Below are 16989 nucleotides of genomic sequence, written 5' to 3'. Positions count from 1 at the left end.
CTGACTTCCAGGCTCTCCGAGCATCCCTCTGTCCTTACCCACTACAGGGCGTGGCTGGCATACTCTGAGCTCTCTCTCCAGCAGAGCGAGGGGCCGCCCTACCCCTCTCCCAGAGGCTCTTTACTATATGATTGAGACATTTTGGTTCCCCTCTCTCCTTTCTGCGGTTCCTCTCTTCTCTCTCTGCGCATGCACTTTCCTGTCTCCCGCTGCATTGCGACTCCTCTGGCCTCGTTCTTTGGCACCAATATAAACCTGCATTTATATACTTTAACTTGTCTTGAATTAGCTCATTGCACTGGCAGAAAGAATGATAACATATTACTGTGATTTTGAGAGCATTACTGCAGTTCTCATTGAATGAGGAAGTAGTTGCTTTTAGTAGAATTTTGTAGAATAAATGAAGATACAGAAAGTATTTCCAAGCAACATGAATTTGTGTGTGTGTGTGTGTGTGTGTGTGTACTCTGTGTACACATGTGACATCATATGTAGGAGGTCAAAGAGTGGTTCTTTCTACCATGCACACCTTCAGGATCAAGTTCAGGTAATCAAGCTTGAAGGCAAATGTCCTCACCTGCAGAGCCATCTTGCTGGCCTGGCAAACAACATGCAGTTTGTTTGTTTGTTTGTTTGTTTGCTTGACAACGTGCAGTTTATAACACACCATTTAATTCTTTTTATTTTTTAATTGTTTTTTTAGAGCCAGTTGGTGTTGCATGGGAAACAAAGGCAGGTATATCTCTTGAGTTTGAGACTAACCTGTTCTACAGAGCGAGTTCCAGGACAGCCAGGGCTACCTAGAGAGAAGCCCTGTCTCAAAAAAACAATAAATAATTTATTAATTTTTTGTATGTGTTTGAATGTTTTGCCTTCATGTGAGTGCCTAATATCTGGGGATCAGAAGAGGCCTTTAGATTTCCTGGAACTGAAGTTACTGGTTGTGAGGCACCATGTGGATGCTGGGAATTGAGCCCAGGTCCTCTGTAAGATCAATAAGTGATTTTCACTGATGAGCCATCGCTCCAACCACATTTTATTATTGTTTAAAATTCTATTTAGTTTTATTTTATATGCATTAAGTGTGAGGGTGTCAGATCACCTAGAACTGGAATTACAGACAGTTGTGAGCTGCCATGTGTGCTGGGAATTAAACCTGGGACCTCAGTGCTCTTAACTTCTGAGCCATCTCTTCAGTGCTCACCCCCCCATTCTTAAAAAGACCAAAACAAGGAAAAACAAAACAAAAAACCAAATAAGTACTCGCTTCAGCAGCACATACACTAAAATTGGAACGATACAGAGAAGATTAGCATGGCCCCTGCGCAAGGATGACACGCAAATTCGTGAAGCGTTCCATATTTTTAGTCACTATGCATGTAACATATAGAACTCATTCTCATGATTGTCACATGGTTCTCCCTGCTGTATGTAGTTTGTTTTATACATGTATAATAAAATAAAATTATAAAAAAAACAAATAAACAAAACATTTGTTGACAATCTACCTAATGCGTATAAAGCTTATGTGTATGTTCATTGTTTTAAAAAAAAAGTTTGTATGTTTACACAGTTAATGCATGGTACTTGTGTTTTTTCGTAGATGAATCTTGTACATAGTTGTGGCTAATTTAGCAGTATGGCCTAATAATGTTTCTTATTAGTCCTGTAATTATTATTACAGCAGCATTTTCTAACCCGCTAGCAATCAATGAAGACACAGGCACCTGCTATGTTTTAAAATAGCATTAGTTAACCTGGGGTAGGGCAGATACTAATCTCTTAAACTACTTCCCATGGTAGGGCAGGTATCCCACACCCTGCCCTGAGCCCATACCATCTGCTTCTAATAATTTCTATCAAGTTACTTCCCATCCACAATCCTAAATACTTGTCAATTATCATCATCTGGGTCAAATCCTCCATCCACGCTGGTCAGGCGCGTCTCCTCTACCTGACTCATGACACCGGCCATCTTCCTTTCTGCTCCTCTTCCTGTCTCTCTCCTCAAAGCCCTTGAACCGTAGCCATATCCCATTTGCCCTGCCCAGGTGTGTTGGCTTTTTATTGGTCAGAGAGGAACAAGTTTTTAGGCAAGGTTACAAACATTTTGGGATATATAAATCTGCTTGTTTGGGCAGACCAGACCAACCTCCAACACATAGAATTGTGTTATTTGTCTTTTATTTCTTCCTTAAGAAGATAAGCATCTGTTCTTGCCTGACTCATGTAGATCTCTGCCATTTTAAATTAGAGACCTTATCTGTGCTTGTATAAAGTTTATATGTATTCATTAGGTACATTATCACCTGAAGGACAGTCATTACATCACCTGAGATTTGAAAGAACAGTGTTGATAGCTTGGATTTAATTGAGTCCAGCTTTTAAACTTAATTCTTTTTTTTTTTTTTCCCTGAGACAGGGTTTCTCTATGTGGCTACCCTAGAATCTTGTAGAGCAGGCCAGCCTCGAACTCACAGAGATCTGCCTGCCACTACCTCCCAGAGTGCTAGGATCACAGGTGTGTACTACAGCGACTGGCTTTAAACATTTTTCTAAATTGTTTTTTAAAGATTTTATTTATTTATTTTATGTATATGAGTGCTCTATATGCATGTACACCAGCACACGAGAAGAGGGCATCAGGTCACATTATAGATGGTTGTGAGCCACCGTGTGGGTGCTGGGAATTAAACTCAGGATCTCTGGAAGAGCAGCCAGTGCTCTTAGCCACTGAGCCATCTCTCCAGCCCCAACATTTTTCTTAATCTTAATCATTGACCTCTCATGCTGTCACTAACATATTCAAGTGTTGGTGAGATTAAGATGATTAATATATTCATCAATTTTGTTTTGGAGAGTAGAAATGCAAACTGGATAAGTACGTTGGATGATGTTTAGAAAGTTAAACTCACTGTGCTGAGGAGCTTTCCTCAAATATATGTATTAGATTTTCATTCTGATGTCTGCATTCATTGTTTCCAGTTTCATACCCATATGGGTATTGTAGCTTGACTTAATTCACCATAGTTTACCCTTATGTCTTAGTGTTATAATCCCAGCACTAGGGAGGCAGGGGCATGTAGATCTCTGAGTTTGAAGTCAGCCTGGTCTATAGACTGAATTCCAGAACAGCCAGGGCTACACAGAGAGACCCTGTCTCAATTTTTTTTTTATTATTTTTATTATTTTGTGTTAAGTGTCTGTGTGTGTGTGTGTGTGAGTGCAGGTGCCTAAAGAGGCCAGAGGCGTTGGATTTCCTGGAGCTCCACTTACAGGTGATTGTGAGCCACTGCTGTGGTGACTGGGACTGAACTCTCTTCCTCTGGAAGAGCAGTGCATGCTCTTAATCGCTGAGCTATCTCTCCAGCCATCTCTACCCACCCCACCCCCCTTTTTTTAAGACTAGCGTCTTACTATGTAACTGTGCCAGCACACATGTAACCTGAGGCCTGTCTTTGTGTTCTCAGCTGAGAGTGTTGTTTAAGGCTGGACCTCACTCTGGCTCAGGCTGGCTTGGAACTCACTGTGAAGCTAGGCTTGATTTGAGCTTGCAGCAGCCCTTCTGTTTCCACTCTGGCTCCTGATTATTGAGGCACCACACCCACCTCAGAATTTGTTTTTATACTCCAGAAAAGTTAAAGTTAAACCAGTGACTGTACCAGGAGCTGGCTAGTTAGTAGGTAAGGGGGTTGTTGTCCCCAAGCCTGATAACCTCATTCTGATCCCAGGGAGCCACATGGACAAGGAGAAAATTGACCCCTAAAAGTTCTTCTTTGACCTCCACATTTGTGCCCCCATCCCATCCGTACGTAAATAAATGTTTAAAAAAAAACAAAAAACAGTGAATATGTAACAGACAATGTGTGCCTGCGTAGTCCAAAGTATTTACTGTCTGACTCAGGAAAAGTTAGTTGATTCTTGTAATAAATCACTGGGTGTTTCAGTTTTGTTGATTGGTGAAACTTGAGAACACATTTGGAGAATTTTTGGAGTTGCCCCCTTTTTTCTTTTTTTTTTTTTAAAGACAAGGTCTCATGCAGTAGCCTGGGACTTGGAACTCCCTTTGTATAGTTCAGACTGGCTTCAAACTTGCAGCAGTCCCCATGCCTCGGCCTCTCAAGCTCTGTAACTACCTCAATGCACCACCTAAAGGTTACTTTGGGACTCTGTGGGGTTTTTTTGAACTTTTTTTTTTTTTTTTTTTTTTTTTTTTTTTTTTTTCTTTTGTAGGCAAAGTCTGTGTACTCTGACCAGTCTGGAACTCAATGAGTAGATCAGGCTAGCTTCCACCTGATTCTTCCTTCTAAGTGCTGGGATTAAAGATGTGTGTGAACCACCACACCCACTTTTTGAACATTTTAAATTTCTTCTTTGACAGTTTCATACATGCAAACAATATCTCGATCATTTCTTCCTCCCATCATCACTACCTTAATGACATTGTCATGGGTACTAGTGATGGATAAGCATATTTGATTTTCCCCTAAAGAGCTACTAAGTAGATAGCTAGAAATTCAACCCAGTATGTAGCTGCTGATGACCTTGAGCTCTGGATTTTCCTGGCTCCACCTCCCAAGTGTCAGTAAGCTTTTTGGTTCTTTCGTTTGTGTCCACTGTTTTAAATGGCCCCTGAAATATTGTCTAATGGTCTGAGTGTGAGAACTGTTGATATAAGGCACTATGTAGCTGGGCATTGTGGCCCATACCTTTAATCTCAGCCCTTGGGAGGCAGAGACAAGTACCGGGACACCCAGGGCTGCACAGAGAGAGCCTGTCTCCAGAAACAACAACAGAGGTGTAAGCTACACGTGTTCAATAAGCTCTGATGAGGAGAGAGCAGTATTGTCAGCCTTGAGTTAGGGTTGATGAATCAGCGACAAGTTACTACTAAACAGGTAGGTTTCAGAGGCAAATACACAGTACACAGAGCATTAGCGCACACAATGAGGCTATGTGCTGATTAGTTGATGTAAGTTTTGTGAGTAGAGAGGCTTACAGGAGCCAAATGCTGCTTCTTCTAGTACTAGACTAGTTCATTGCTTGAGTGACTGCATAGAGCAAAACTGCTGCAAATAACCATAATTGACTACATGTATAATGTGATTCAAATGCTAGTTTTTGTGACTGACTCCATTGTGGTGTGTTTTCACATAAAAATACAAGAGTAGTGTGTTACTATGTTTCCAGTTTTCAGTCCTATCATAGAATTAAAATAGAGGCAAATATTTTGATTCTGAGTCAAAATTAATCTCTGGATGTTTGATTCAGTAAACATTTGTTGCATGGGACTGCTTTAATGAATATGAGAATGATTTGTTGAAAAAGAGTACGAGTAACCTGCAAATTTTAGGATGGACACAGTTGTGGGCTGTGCTTTTCTGGATTCTTTAGTGTTAGAAAGAGTTTCACTATGTAGCCCACGATGGCTCCAAACCCACCTGGGATTAAAGGCATGTGCTATTAATAACCCAGCAAAGACTGTTTGTTGTTTAAATGAAGTGGCCCTATTCATACAGAACTTACTTTCCTAAATGAATTCTTTCCGGAAAAGCTCATTTGTGTAGATCTTAGAAAATCTTGCATTTTGAGAAATTAAATAGTTTTGGTTTTTTTTTTTTTTTTTAAAGATTTATTTATTTATACAGCATTCTGCCTGCATGTGTGCCTGCATGCCAGAAGAGAGCACCAGATCTCATTATAGATGTTTATGAGCCACTATATGATTGCTGGGAATTAAACTCAGGACCTTTGGAAGAACAGCCAGTGCTCTTAACTTTGAGCCATCTCTCCAGCCCCTGGGTTGTTTTGTTTTGTTTTGTTTTTTTAATGCATACATTAAAATAAAGCCCTTGAAGAGCTTAGTTTTGGCATATAGTTGAACTGAACACAGCCTCACTTGAGTTTTAAATGTGAGAGGTAAATTCAGTTATTCTTTCCTCCTTCCATTTGGCCATAAGCATTGCTCTGGGCACTATTTGGAAACGCTCAGTCTGGATGTTGTGAGCAGACCTTCACAAACACACTACATAAAAACATTTGGTTTGCATCTGGAATTAATCAGTTAATCAATTGATAGGGTCTTAGCCCGTGCTTCTGCCTTGTAAGTCCTAAAATCACAGGGATGTCAGCAGGTCTGTGTTTCCTGCTACAGGAGTTCTGAAGATCCTAGCAATGAGACAGTTCTTAGCTGTGTTTATACTGACACCAGGTCTTGTGGAGCAGTCTTGTCTCCAATTCCCTGTGTGGTGAGGGTTAGCCTTGAACTCTTGATCCTCCTGCTTCCTTGGATTATAGGCATGCTGTCTGTGCTCTGTTTTATAAAACTCAAGGCTCCATGTATGCTAGGCAAGACTCTGTCAGGTGAGCTCCTTCTGCCCCATTATGGGCTTATAGTCTTATTTAGAAGCTAAATTAGTGTCTTCTTTAAAAGTTTATTATTATTTTTTAATGTGTGTGGGTCTTTTGCCTGTATCTGAGTCTGTGTTATCACATCTGTGCCTAGTGCCTAAGGAGAGCTTTGGGGTCCATGGGACTGGAGCTACATGTGGTTGTGAGCCACCATGTAGGTGCTGGTACTCAAACCTGGGGCCTCTGCAAAAGCAGCCAGTGCTCTTGACTGCTGAGCTGTTTCTCCAGTGCAAGTGGGAAGATTTCTTTTTCTTTTTTCTTTTTTTTTTTCTTTTTCCTCCTAAGTAGAATTAAGTTCAGGGCCCTTATGCATGTGAGGAAAGTGGTTACTGTGGAATTACATTTGCAGCAGCCTTTTTCTTTTTCTTTTCTTTTTGTTTGTTTGTTTGTTTTTTTGTTTTGTTTTGGTTTGGTTTGGTTTTTTGAGACAGGGTTTCTCAGTGATAGCCTTGGCTGTCCTGGACTTGCTCCGGTAGACCAGGCTGGCCTCTAACTCACCTACCTCTGCCTCCTAAGTGCTGGGATTAAAAGTGTGCACCACCATGCCCGGCTGTGCCTTTTTCTTTTTAAAGGAAGTATTCTCATACAGATATTTGCAACAGTTTCAGACTTTTGAAGGTATATAAATCATTCATATAAAATCTTCTGAATAAAAACAATTCAGCCAGGCCTTAGTGGTGCAATTTTAATCCCAGCACTTGGGAGGTAGAGGCAGGCGGGATCTCTGTAAGTTCGAGGCTAGCCTGGTCTACAGAGTGAGTTCTAGGCAGGGCTATATAGAGAAACCCTGTCAAACAAACAAACAAAAATCTCTTTGTGAAGGTTGTATAAAAGTATACATTCATATACACACGTGGCGTTTGCTGTAGGGAAATGAAGGCATCAAATGCTTCCCATCTCCTTGGGAGCGAAGGTGAGCCATCCTGTTGGGGTTTGTGCCAAGCAGAGGAGGCTCCTGCTATCTTTTAACATCAGCTACTGGTGTTTTCTGCCAAGGGGTGCTGACGTTGGATTATTCTTGACAATTTCCTTCTCATTTTGAATAATTGAGTTTTCCTTTTCCATATGCCTAATAGCCAGTGTCTGGAGATCAGGCAGTGTATTTATGGACATAGGCCTTGAGCAGCAGGTGGAAAGGCCTTTCCAGGGACTTGTGAACACTCTAAAGCAGCATGCGCCCCTGTGTGCCTGAGGCTGGGGGAGTGGAGGGCACTGGATCTCTCTAGGTGGGTGTCCTCACTAGCACATTTGCTTCCTAGTTTGGCAGCACTGATCTTCAAAACAAAACTCCAAGGTTTACCTATGCTTTGTCAGTAATCTTTTTATCTGCGGATTCTGACTTCGTGTTTAGTGGTATTTACACAGCTGTCCTGAAGCCTGAGGCGTTCAAGTATGCTTTAGTGAATGGATATCTGCGTATTTGAGTGTAATCTTGGGAACTCTACTAGGCTTTCTTGATTAGAAAGGAATTTTGACAGCTAGTAAAGAGCTCAATTATGTAGTTGTAAATAAGAAATAAAGCCTGTTAAATTGAGAGATCAGAGTTGGGAGATAGCTCAGTAGTTAGAGCGTTGGCTGCTCTTTGGATTCCCAGGACCCACACGGCAGCTCGCAATTTCTTTAATTCCAGTCCCTGAAGAGCCAGCAGTCTCCTCTGGCCTTCATGAGCACCAGTTATGCACAGACATAGATGCAAACAAAGTATACATATATACACAAATATTTAAAAAATTAAAAATATATACACAAATATTTTTTTTGAGACAGGGTTTCTCTGTGTAGCCTTGGCCATCCTGGACTCACTTTGTAGACCAGGCTGGCCTCGAACTCACAGCGATCTGCCTGCCTCTGCCTCCCGAGTGCTGGGATTAAAGGCGTGCGCCACCACGCCCGGCTCTTATACACAAATATTTTTAAAAATTAAAAATATATACACAAATTTAAAAACACAGCTTCATGCTGCACATGATGATGCAGACTTGTGATTCTAATATTCAGGAGGCACAGGGGAATCAAGAATTCAGGACAGTCCTCAAATATATAGTGAATCCAAATCAGCCTGGGCCACATGAGACTCTGGCTTATTAAACAAACAAAAATCAAAGGAATCAATCAATGAATACACATACTGTAAAGTGGCGCTACTCAGGTGGCACATCTAGCATCTAATTTCCTTTGCACCTTCCTGCTGCCCTCTTTGGCACAACTAAATCTTGATTACATTCTATTTCTAACAAGTTTAGCCAGTAGTAATGCCCCCAAAATGAAAATAACTAAACAATAACTGAAAAAAGAGTTTGAATAACTAATCTCCATCCAAAACTATTGGGTTCTTTTGTGAGCATTGTCAGAAGAAAAGAAAGGAAGTCATCCACGTATTCTTCAGTGCAGTGTCGTTCACAAGATGAGGGCTTGAAGGAAAAAACATACTGCATAAATCAGGTTCTTCCTAAACTATATACAGTTGTCCCGAAGCCTGAGCCTGACTGCCTCCTTCTCACAACCATAGCTTTAAATAAGAATTTTATATATTAAATTTTTATTTAATTTTAAAATTAGTATGCTGGTGGTGCTTGCTGTCATCCTGACAGCTTGAGTTCAATTTCCAATGCGGTAGAGAGAATAGACTCCCACAGTTTGTCTTCTGACTTTCTATATCTATATGCACACTCACATGTATTTGCATACATGTGTGCTCACACCTGTATGTGCATACACATACGCACAAAACACAAACGCAGACAATTTTAATTGATATGATATTATGATTGCACAAAACCACTTTCGTATAATATTAACATTTCTTTGTGCTGTTGAACTACTTCATACAGTGATCAGTGTACAATTTGTAGCCTATGTTCACAATTTAAGAAAAAAAATCAAAGGAAATGGTTGGTAAACCTGATTATATAATTGTTTATTTGTAAGATTTAAAGATATGGGCTGGAGAGATGGCTCAGAGGTTAAGAGCACCATCTGCTCTTCCAAAGGTCCTGAATTCAATTCCCAGCAACCACATGGTGGCTCACAACCGCTTGTAATGAGATCTGGTGCCTTCTTGTGGTGAGCAGGCACATGTGTGGGCAAATATTGTATAAATAATAAATAAATCTTTAAAAAAAGATTTAAAGGTATTTTCCCTGAGGATGTGATACACGTATATAGTGTATTGCAATCATATTCACTCATTTGCCTCACCTAACTCTTCCAGACCCTCCTCCACAACTCCCTAGGTAAGATTTTTAAAGTTCAAGTATAAAGATGAATATCAAGTAGGAAAAACTTTTTTTAAAGATTAATTTATTTTTATGTATATGGGTGCTTTGCCTACACTTATGTATATGCACTATATTTGTGCCTACAGAAGCCAGAGAAGGTTTCTGATCTCCTGGACTTAGGGTTACAAATAGTTTTGAGCCGCTGCATGGATGCTGGGAATTGAACGTGGGTCCTCTGAAATCAGAGTAGCAAATGCTGTAAACCAGAAAAACAAGTTTTAAAAGATTATTTTTATGTGTATAGTGTTTTGCCTGCATGCATGTGCCTAGTGTCCATGGAGGTTAGAAGAGGGCACCAGGTCCCCTGCAACTGGAATTACAAACTGTTGTAAGCTACCATGTAGGTGCTGGGAATCAAACGCAGGTCCTTTGGAAGAACAGCACTACCTTTAACTGCTGGGCCTGGCTCCTGTCCCTAGGGTGGGAAAAGGAATCAAAGATGATACATCACTGTGAGAGAGGGTACAAAAAAAGAATCAGTTAAACAAATTTTTAAAGTGAACAAATATGAGTTGTGGAGCCGGGCATGGTAGCGTACGCCTTCAATCCCAGCACTCGGGAGGCAGAGGCAGGCGGGTTGCTGTGAGTTCGAGGCCAGCCTGGTCTACAAAGGGAGTCCAGGACAGCCAAGGCTACACAGAGAAACCCTGTCTTGAAAAAAAACCAAAAAACAAAACAACAAGAAAAAAAAAAAAAAAAACAAAAGAAGAAAAAGAAGAAGAAGAAGAAGAAGAAGAAAGAAAATTTCTCTTCATCCTAGCACTCCAGACACTTCAGAAGCTGTGAAGGGTGTGGGGTTGAAAATTCAAGGCCAGCTTGGGCTACATAGTGAGGCTTTTGTTCTCAAACAAAACTAAAGAATAGGTAAGTTACTGAAGAGAGAAATGTAGCTAGGAAATAGTATTATTTGTTGTCAAAATAAGTCTTAGGAGCTGAGGAAATGGCTCAGTGGTTAAGACACTTGCAGAAGACCCAGGCTCTGTTCCCAGCTCTGACGTAGTAGCTCACAGCCATCTGTAACTTCAGTTCCAGGAGATCTAGTGCTCTGTTCTGGCCTCTACAAGCAGCAGACATACACATGATGTACAGACATACATGCGGGCAAAACATTTATGCATATAAAATGTAAAAAAAAAATAATAATAATAAGGGGCTGGAGAGATGGCTCAGAGGTTAAGAGCACTGTCTGCTCTTCCAGAGGTCCTGAGTTCAATTCCCAGCAACCACATGGTGGCTCACAACCGTCTATAATGTGATCTGATGCCCTTGTCTAACCTGCAGGTGTACATACAGGCAGAGCACTGTATACATAATAATAAATAAATAAATGTTTTAAAAAATATAAAAGACAAATTGTAAATAAGCCAGTAATGAGATATACGATCTCATCTACCTGTCTCTGTTTTGGTCTCGCTCTCCTCACTACTTGCAGCATTCTTTGGTAATCTTTTCATGTCCTGCCACTTCTGACTCTCTGGGGTTTCCATTTGTCTTGGGCCTCACAGGCCTCATACCATGGCTGTTGCAGGGACTGCCCTCCAGGTATCCTAAGCCTACAGCGTAATGTCAGGCCTTGCAGACCTTTCTTTGAAATCTGGGTAGTAGTTCTCATGACCCTATAATTCTTGTATTCTGTACTCATGAAAAAACTAGCATCATTGGAGAGTGCCAGGTTCTGCCACCAGTTCCAGCAGAAGGCCAGGCCTCCGCGGATCGTATCTTGGTTTCTGTCTAGATTGATGGAAACACTTCTATCAATTTCCTTTGTGTACAGTGTACCTAGAACTCTTCTTAAAATCTTTCATCAGGCGTACACCTTTAATCCTAGCACTTGGGAAGCAGAGGCAGGCTGATCTCGTGAGTTCTGAGGCCAGCCTGGTCTATAGAGTGAGTTCTAGGACAGCCAGAGATAAACAGAGAAACCCTGTCTCGGAAAACAAACAAAAAAGCCAGTCCAAAACAAAATCTTTCAAATGTGTTAATATGACCATTATACCTTTGAGCCTGCTTGGATAGGATTTGATGGGTGGTGTCTGAGCAATCTGGAGGTGTCTTAAAAGTATCTTTCCTAGTAACTGGCTGCCATTTCATCAGCAGCCACACTTTTCTTGGCCCCAACTTTACACACCTTCCTTATCTGGACAAACTGTTTCTCAGCAAAAGTTTCCCAGGCTTTTTTTTTTTTTTTTAAAGCAAACAACAAAACTGTTTTCTTCTAGCACTCTAACTACAGGAATGACTAAACGCAGCTAGCAATAACCTGTTACAGTGGCATTTTCTGTGGCTCAGTCACCTAAACCTAGCCTTCCACAAAGTCTTAGCGCACATACACTTGGAAGTGACTTCCTTGCCACAGTGAAACAGAATGACTCCTGTGGGAAACTTGACGAGCCTGGCCTTCCTGGCTACTGTTAGAGGTCACCAGAACCACCTAGTAAGCATTTCCAGACCATTACCTCCAGACTTCCAAACTGCTCCAGAAACCAGTTCCAACTCCTTAAGCACCACACAGTCAAGTTTTGCTGAGCCCAATGACCTCACTTTCCTGGTAGCATTTTTCTGTAAATTTTCTGTTGCTGTGACAAATGCTGGAGGAATAGAAAGGAAGGAAGACTTACTTGAGTTTCCAAGCACCCATGGTGAGGTCAACATGATGGTGGCAGGAAAAGGTGGCATAAGCCATCACCTGACTCGGAACAAAAGGGTGAGCTCTCACTGCCATCTCAATTCCAGAATTGTTCATTGTCCCCAAATGAATCCCTGAAGCATCAGCCATTTGAAGTACCCCTCCTAGCTCCTAGCTCCTTGTATCCACTAACTGGCATTTTGACTCAGGATTTGCCTAAATCTGGACACTTCATAGACTCTGTGCTCATTTTAAACTAGCTAGAGGGCTGGAGAGGTGGCTCAGAGGTTAAGAGCACTGTCTGCTCTTCCAGAGGTTCTGAGTTCAATTCCCAGCAACCACATGGTGGCTCACAACCATCTATAATGAAATCTGATGCCTTCTGGTGTGCAGGCATACATACAGGCAAACATTGTATATGTAATAAATAAATAAATCTTTTTTAAAAAGCTAAAAAAAAAAAACCAAAAACCTAGTTACTTAATTTTAGCCTGTTTTCAAGGTTCATCCATGAAATATCACAAAAACCAGTATTTTATTTCATTTCTTTTAATTTTATTGGGTATTTGGTGTTTGATATGAGGTCTTGCTCTGTGCCAGCAGTAATTTTTGCATGTTGATGTTGTATCCTGCCACATTGGATGTTTTCTATATTAGTCATAATATTGAACTATTCTTGCTTCTCTGGAGGGAGACTTAATTATGGTATAAAATTCTTTTCATGGTTATTAAATTTGAAACGTGCACATTCTTAATTTCTTATGGAAGGCATCTTGGTTGATTGGTGAGTTGATTTTGGCTTTTCAGCCCAGGTTATCCTGGTACTCACTTATTTTAGCTTAAGATGACCTCAAACTCCTGGCAATCCTTCTGCTATAGTCTTCTGAATACTGAGGTGTTAGGCATGAGTCACCAAAAATAGCTCAGTTGAGTTTGATAGCATTATTCCACTCTGTAGCCAAGGGCAGCCTTGAATCTTTGCACCTCCTGCCTTATACTTCTGAGTGTTAGCATTACAGGAGTATTCCCTCACACCTGGCTTAGAGTTTATTCTTTCCACTGATCTATTTGAGTTGTTGTGTTGTGCTATGTAGCTTTGTTTGGCTTTCTTTAGGCAGTGTCTCTTATAGCCTGATCAGGCTTCGAACTTGTTAGTATCTGAGGCTGCCCTTGATGCTTCTAGGTGCTGGGATCATAGGAGTGCTCTAACAGCTGACCTTCACTAACATGAGTTCCTTACACATAACTTTTGTAATTTAAAAAATTGATAATATACTCACTTGGCACAAAAGCTGACTTTTTTAAAATGTCAGGTTTATGTTAAGGCATTTTCATACATACGTGTCATTCTTCTGTTCTAATTTGGCTCTCCATAATCTGGACAGGGTTACAAGAAAAGATTCTCTAGACACTGGTCTCCACCACTTGTGATGCTTTTGCTTCCTTATGCATCTTCCCAGAGACAATTCCTGCATATGAAAGTGTTTGTCTCATTCTTTTTTAGTGGCTGTGGGTTTCTTCAATATATTTTGTTGTCTGGCTTTCACTAGGTCCCTCCGCGCCCCCCCCCCCCCCCCCCCATTTAAAATAGTGTTACAGAGGCTGTTCTGTGTTACCTCTCTGTGTACAGATCTAAGCATGGCCAATATTTTTATAAGACAATCCTTAGTAGTATAATATATATCAAGAATATTGGTAGAAGAGTCTAAATTTCCTCCCCAGACAGGGTTTCTCTGCGTAGCCCTTGCTGTCCGGGACTTTGTAGATCAGGCTGGCCTCGAACTCATAGTGATAAACCTGTCTCTTCCTCCCCTAGTGCTAGGACTAAAGGCATGTGCTACCACACCCAGCTGTATTCTTGCTTTTAAAGTTTTTTTAAATAGTTAAGTTTTGGGGGCTGGAGAGATGGCTCAGAGGTTAAGAGCCCTGTCTGCTCTTCCAGAGGTCCTGAGTTCAATTCCCAGCAACCACATGGTGGCTAATAACCTTCTGTAATGAGATCTGGTGCCATATTCTCAAGGTCAGGCGCACATGCAGGCAAACGTTGTATACATAATAAATAATCTTTCTTTAAAAAGTTGAGTTTTAAGTGTATTAGCATTTACTTCCTTGTATAAATGTGTACTGTGTGTGCACATGCTTCTTGCAGAGGCTAAAAGAGAGAGTTCTCTGATCCCCTGGAACTGGAGTTACAGGCAGTTGTAAGCTGTGTGGGTGCTGGGAATAAAAGCCCAGGTTATTTGTAAGAACAGCAAATGTTCTTAACACGAGTCATCTCTACCACCCCCCACTACATTCCTTTTTTTTTTTTTTTAAGATTTATTTATTTATTATTTATACAGAGTTCTGTTCTCATATGTGCCGCCTGCACACCAGAATATGGCACCAGATCTCATTATAGATGGTTGTGAGCCACCATATGGTTGCTGGGAATTGAACTCAGGCCCTTTGGAAGAACAGACAGTGCTTAACCTCTGAGCCATCTCTCCAGCCCCTGTATTCTTATGTAAGATTTCTTATAGAAGAAAATTGTTAGATACTAGGCATGGTGGCTCTCATATTTCTCAAACTTGAGAAATAACGGGAGGAGGATCCGCAGTTCAAAGGCATCTTCTACTATGTAGGGAGTTTGAGAGCTATTGGTCTCAAAAAGGGAAAAAACAAAAACAACTACTAGAAAATAATAGTTCAAAACTATTGCAACTGGTTTACCTGCTACTTGGGTGGGAATAAAAGTTAATTCTGTAATTACCTAACCAGAAACATAAAGGATTTGGTGCAGAGAGAAGGCACAGGATCGTGAGCCCTTTCCTTGCCCTTTCAGGTCTCCTGCCTCGCTGCTGCCCCAACTGTGGGGGCACTCCACAGCCTCACGGGCTAGCCTCTGCAAAGCCATTCAGTCAGGTGTTTGTCTCCTCCGCTCTACGGCAGCGACCCTAACCAAGTCTGTTCTCTTGCAGCACGGCTTCCCTTTCCCTTCGTGTGGACACGTTTCTGAGGGCTCCTCATAGCCTTGGTTGGACTCCAGGACACACGCTCTTCACTTAACTCACTTCTCCTTAGTCATTTCTTCCCAGAGTCCTTTGTTCCTTCTTTCTCTGTTCTGTTTATATTTAGTGATGTCATGTAGTCTCAAGGCTGTAAATACTATTAAACAGGGGTTCTCAGGTTTCTTTCAAGTGCTTAATTTATATCATGATTCAGTTGTGTGTCTCAAATTTAACTTATCTGAACTGAAAAAACAGAAGTAAGCCTCTCCTCTTCCCCTCTTATTCTCTCCTTCCCGTCTTACCCTCCCAGTGAATTCTAGCCCATCTTCTTCCGTCTTGTTTGAAGACATCTTCATTGTTGTCTGTAGCTTTGAGAAGCCCACCCAGGTTTTGGTGTGGTAGGCATACATATAATCTCTAAGGTCTGTGCGTAGTATGCCTTCATCTTCTCACTGGGTCAGAAACCCTATGCCACATCTGACTCTGGTTAGGCTCCCACTGTTATCAGTTAGGCAAGCCTCTTGGCTATACTTTCAGGTATATCTAGAATCTGAGCACTTCTCATGACCTTCGCTGCTACTGCGCTGATCTGAGCCCCTGCTCTCCTTCCTGGATCATCCATCTCTGTTTACCTCCTTTGCAACATTCTCAAATTTGCAGTGAGAGTAATTCTTTTTTTTTTTTTTTTTAACTAATTGTATTATTCTTCTGCGTGTGTACTTGTGGTTAGCCTTACAACTATCTGATCAGCGCACTTATGTGTTTATAAGCTTGTTCTTTCATTACCTCTCTGATTGTTTGATTTGTTCAGGAGCATGGTCTCCCTGTGTAGCCCAAATTGAACTCTGTCTTCCTGCTTCAACCCTTCCAAGTAGCTAGGATTGCAGAGCTTATTTGTGTTACATTTAGCTGCAGTTATCCCTTCCTGAACTTGGCTTGAGTCACATTGGTGGTCTTGCTATTTTTCAGATATGCTACTATTGTCTGAGAGCTAGCCACAGGTTGTCTCCCCTCCCCTGCCCCCAGATAGGGAGTAGTCTTACACAACTGCCTACTTCGTCATCTTCTACTTGAGATGTTAATACTTGTGTGAAACATCTAAATACCCATATATATGATTATCTTTTAACATCTCTTGGAGTGTAGGTGCTGTGAGGGCTGTGGAGCAGTGGTTTTGGGTTTTGTCTACTTATTATTGATATATCCCATTACCTAGCATAATTTTTTCTTTTTGTTTTTTGAGACAGGGTTTCTCTGACCTTGAACTCACTCTGTAGACCAAGCTAGCCTCAAACTCAGCGATCCCCCTGCCTGTGCCTCCTAGGTGCTGGGATTAAAGGTGTGTGCCACCACCACCTGACTACAATATCTTATATATATGGTAGATGCTCAGTGTTTGTTAAGTGAATATTGGTGCAACAAATCTTTCACGATCTTTATTCTCTGCCTTTTTTTCTTGAGTGTTGATACCACTCTTAGGCTCTGTGGTTCCCAGGATATTTGGACTGCTTACAGACTCAAATCTGGCAAAAGAAAGGAAGGAAGGAAGGAAGGAAGGAAGGAAGGAAGGAAAGGAATGCTCTTATGTCCTGACATCTGCAGCAAAAATCCTGAGGTTACTGTTGAACTGTGTCAACTACCAAGTCCAGCCCTTGACCAGTCAGCCATGGCCAGCACACTTTCT

General features: G+C 41.2%; 1 protein-coding gene and 1 non-coding gene across 2 annotated transcripts in view; both read left to right on the top strand.

Annotated features, from left to right (window-relative positions):
* Pias1 (protein inhibitor of activated STAT 1) overlaps window positions 1-16989 on the top strand; it is a 111992-nt gene that overhangs the window by 33428 nt on the left and 61575 nt on the right. The window lies entirely within an intron of this gene.
* On the top strand, window positions 1260-1366 carry LOC127198843 (U6 spliceosomal RNA). Its single transcript, XR_007831881.1, has one exon. It is a non-coding gene; the product is annotated as a U6 spliceosomal RNA (small nuclear RNA).

This window comes from Acomys russatus, chromosome 14 (assembly GCF_903995435.1).
Source record: "Acomys russatus chromosome 14, mAcoRus1.1, whole genome shotgun sequence".
NCBI lineage: Eukaryota > Metazoa > Chordata > Mammalia > Rodentia > Muridae > Acomys > Acomys russatus.
This window is presented reverse-complemented; position numbering and strand designations above follow the sequence as displayed.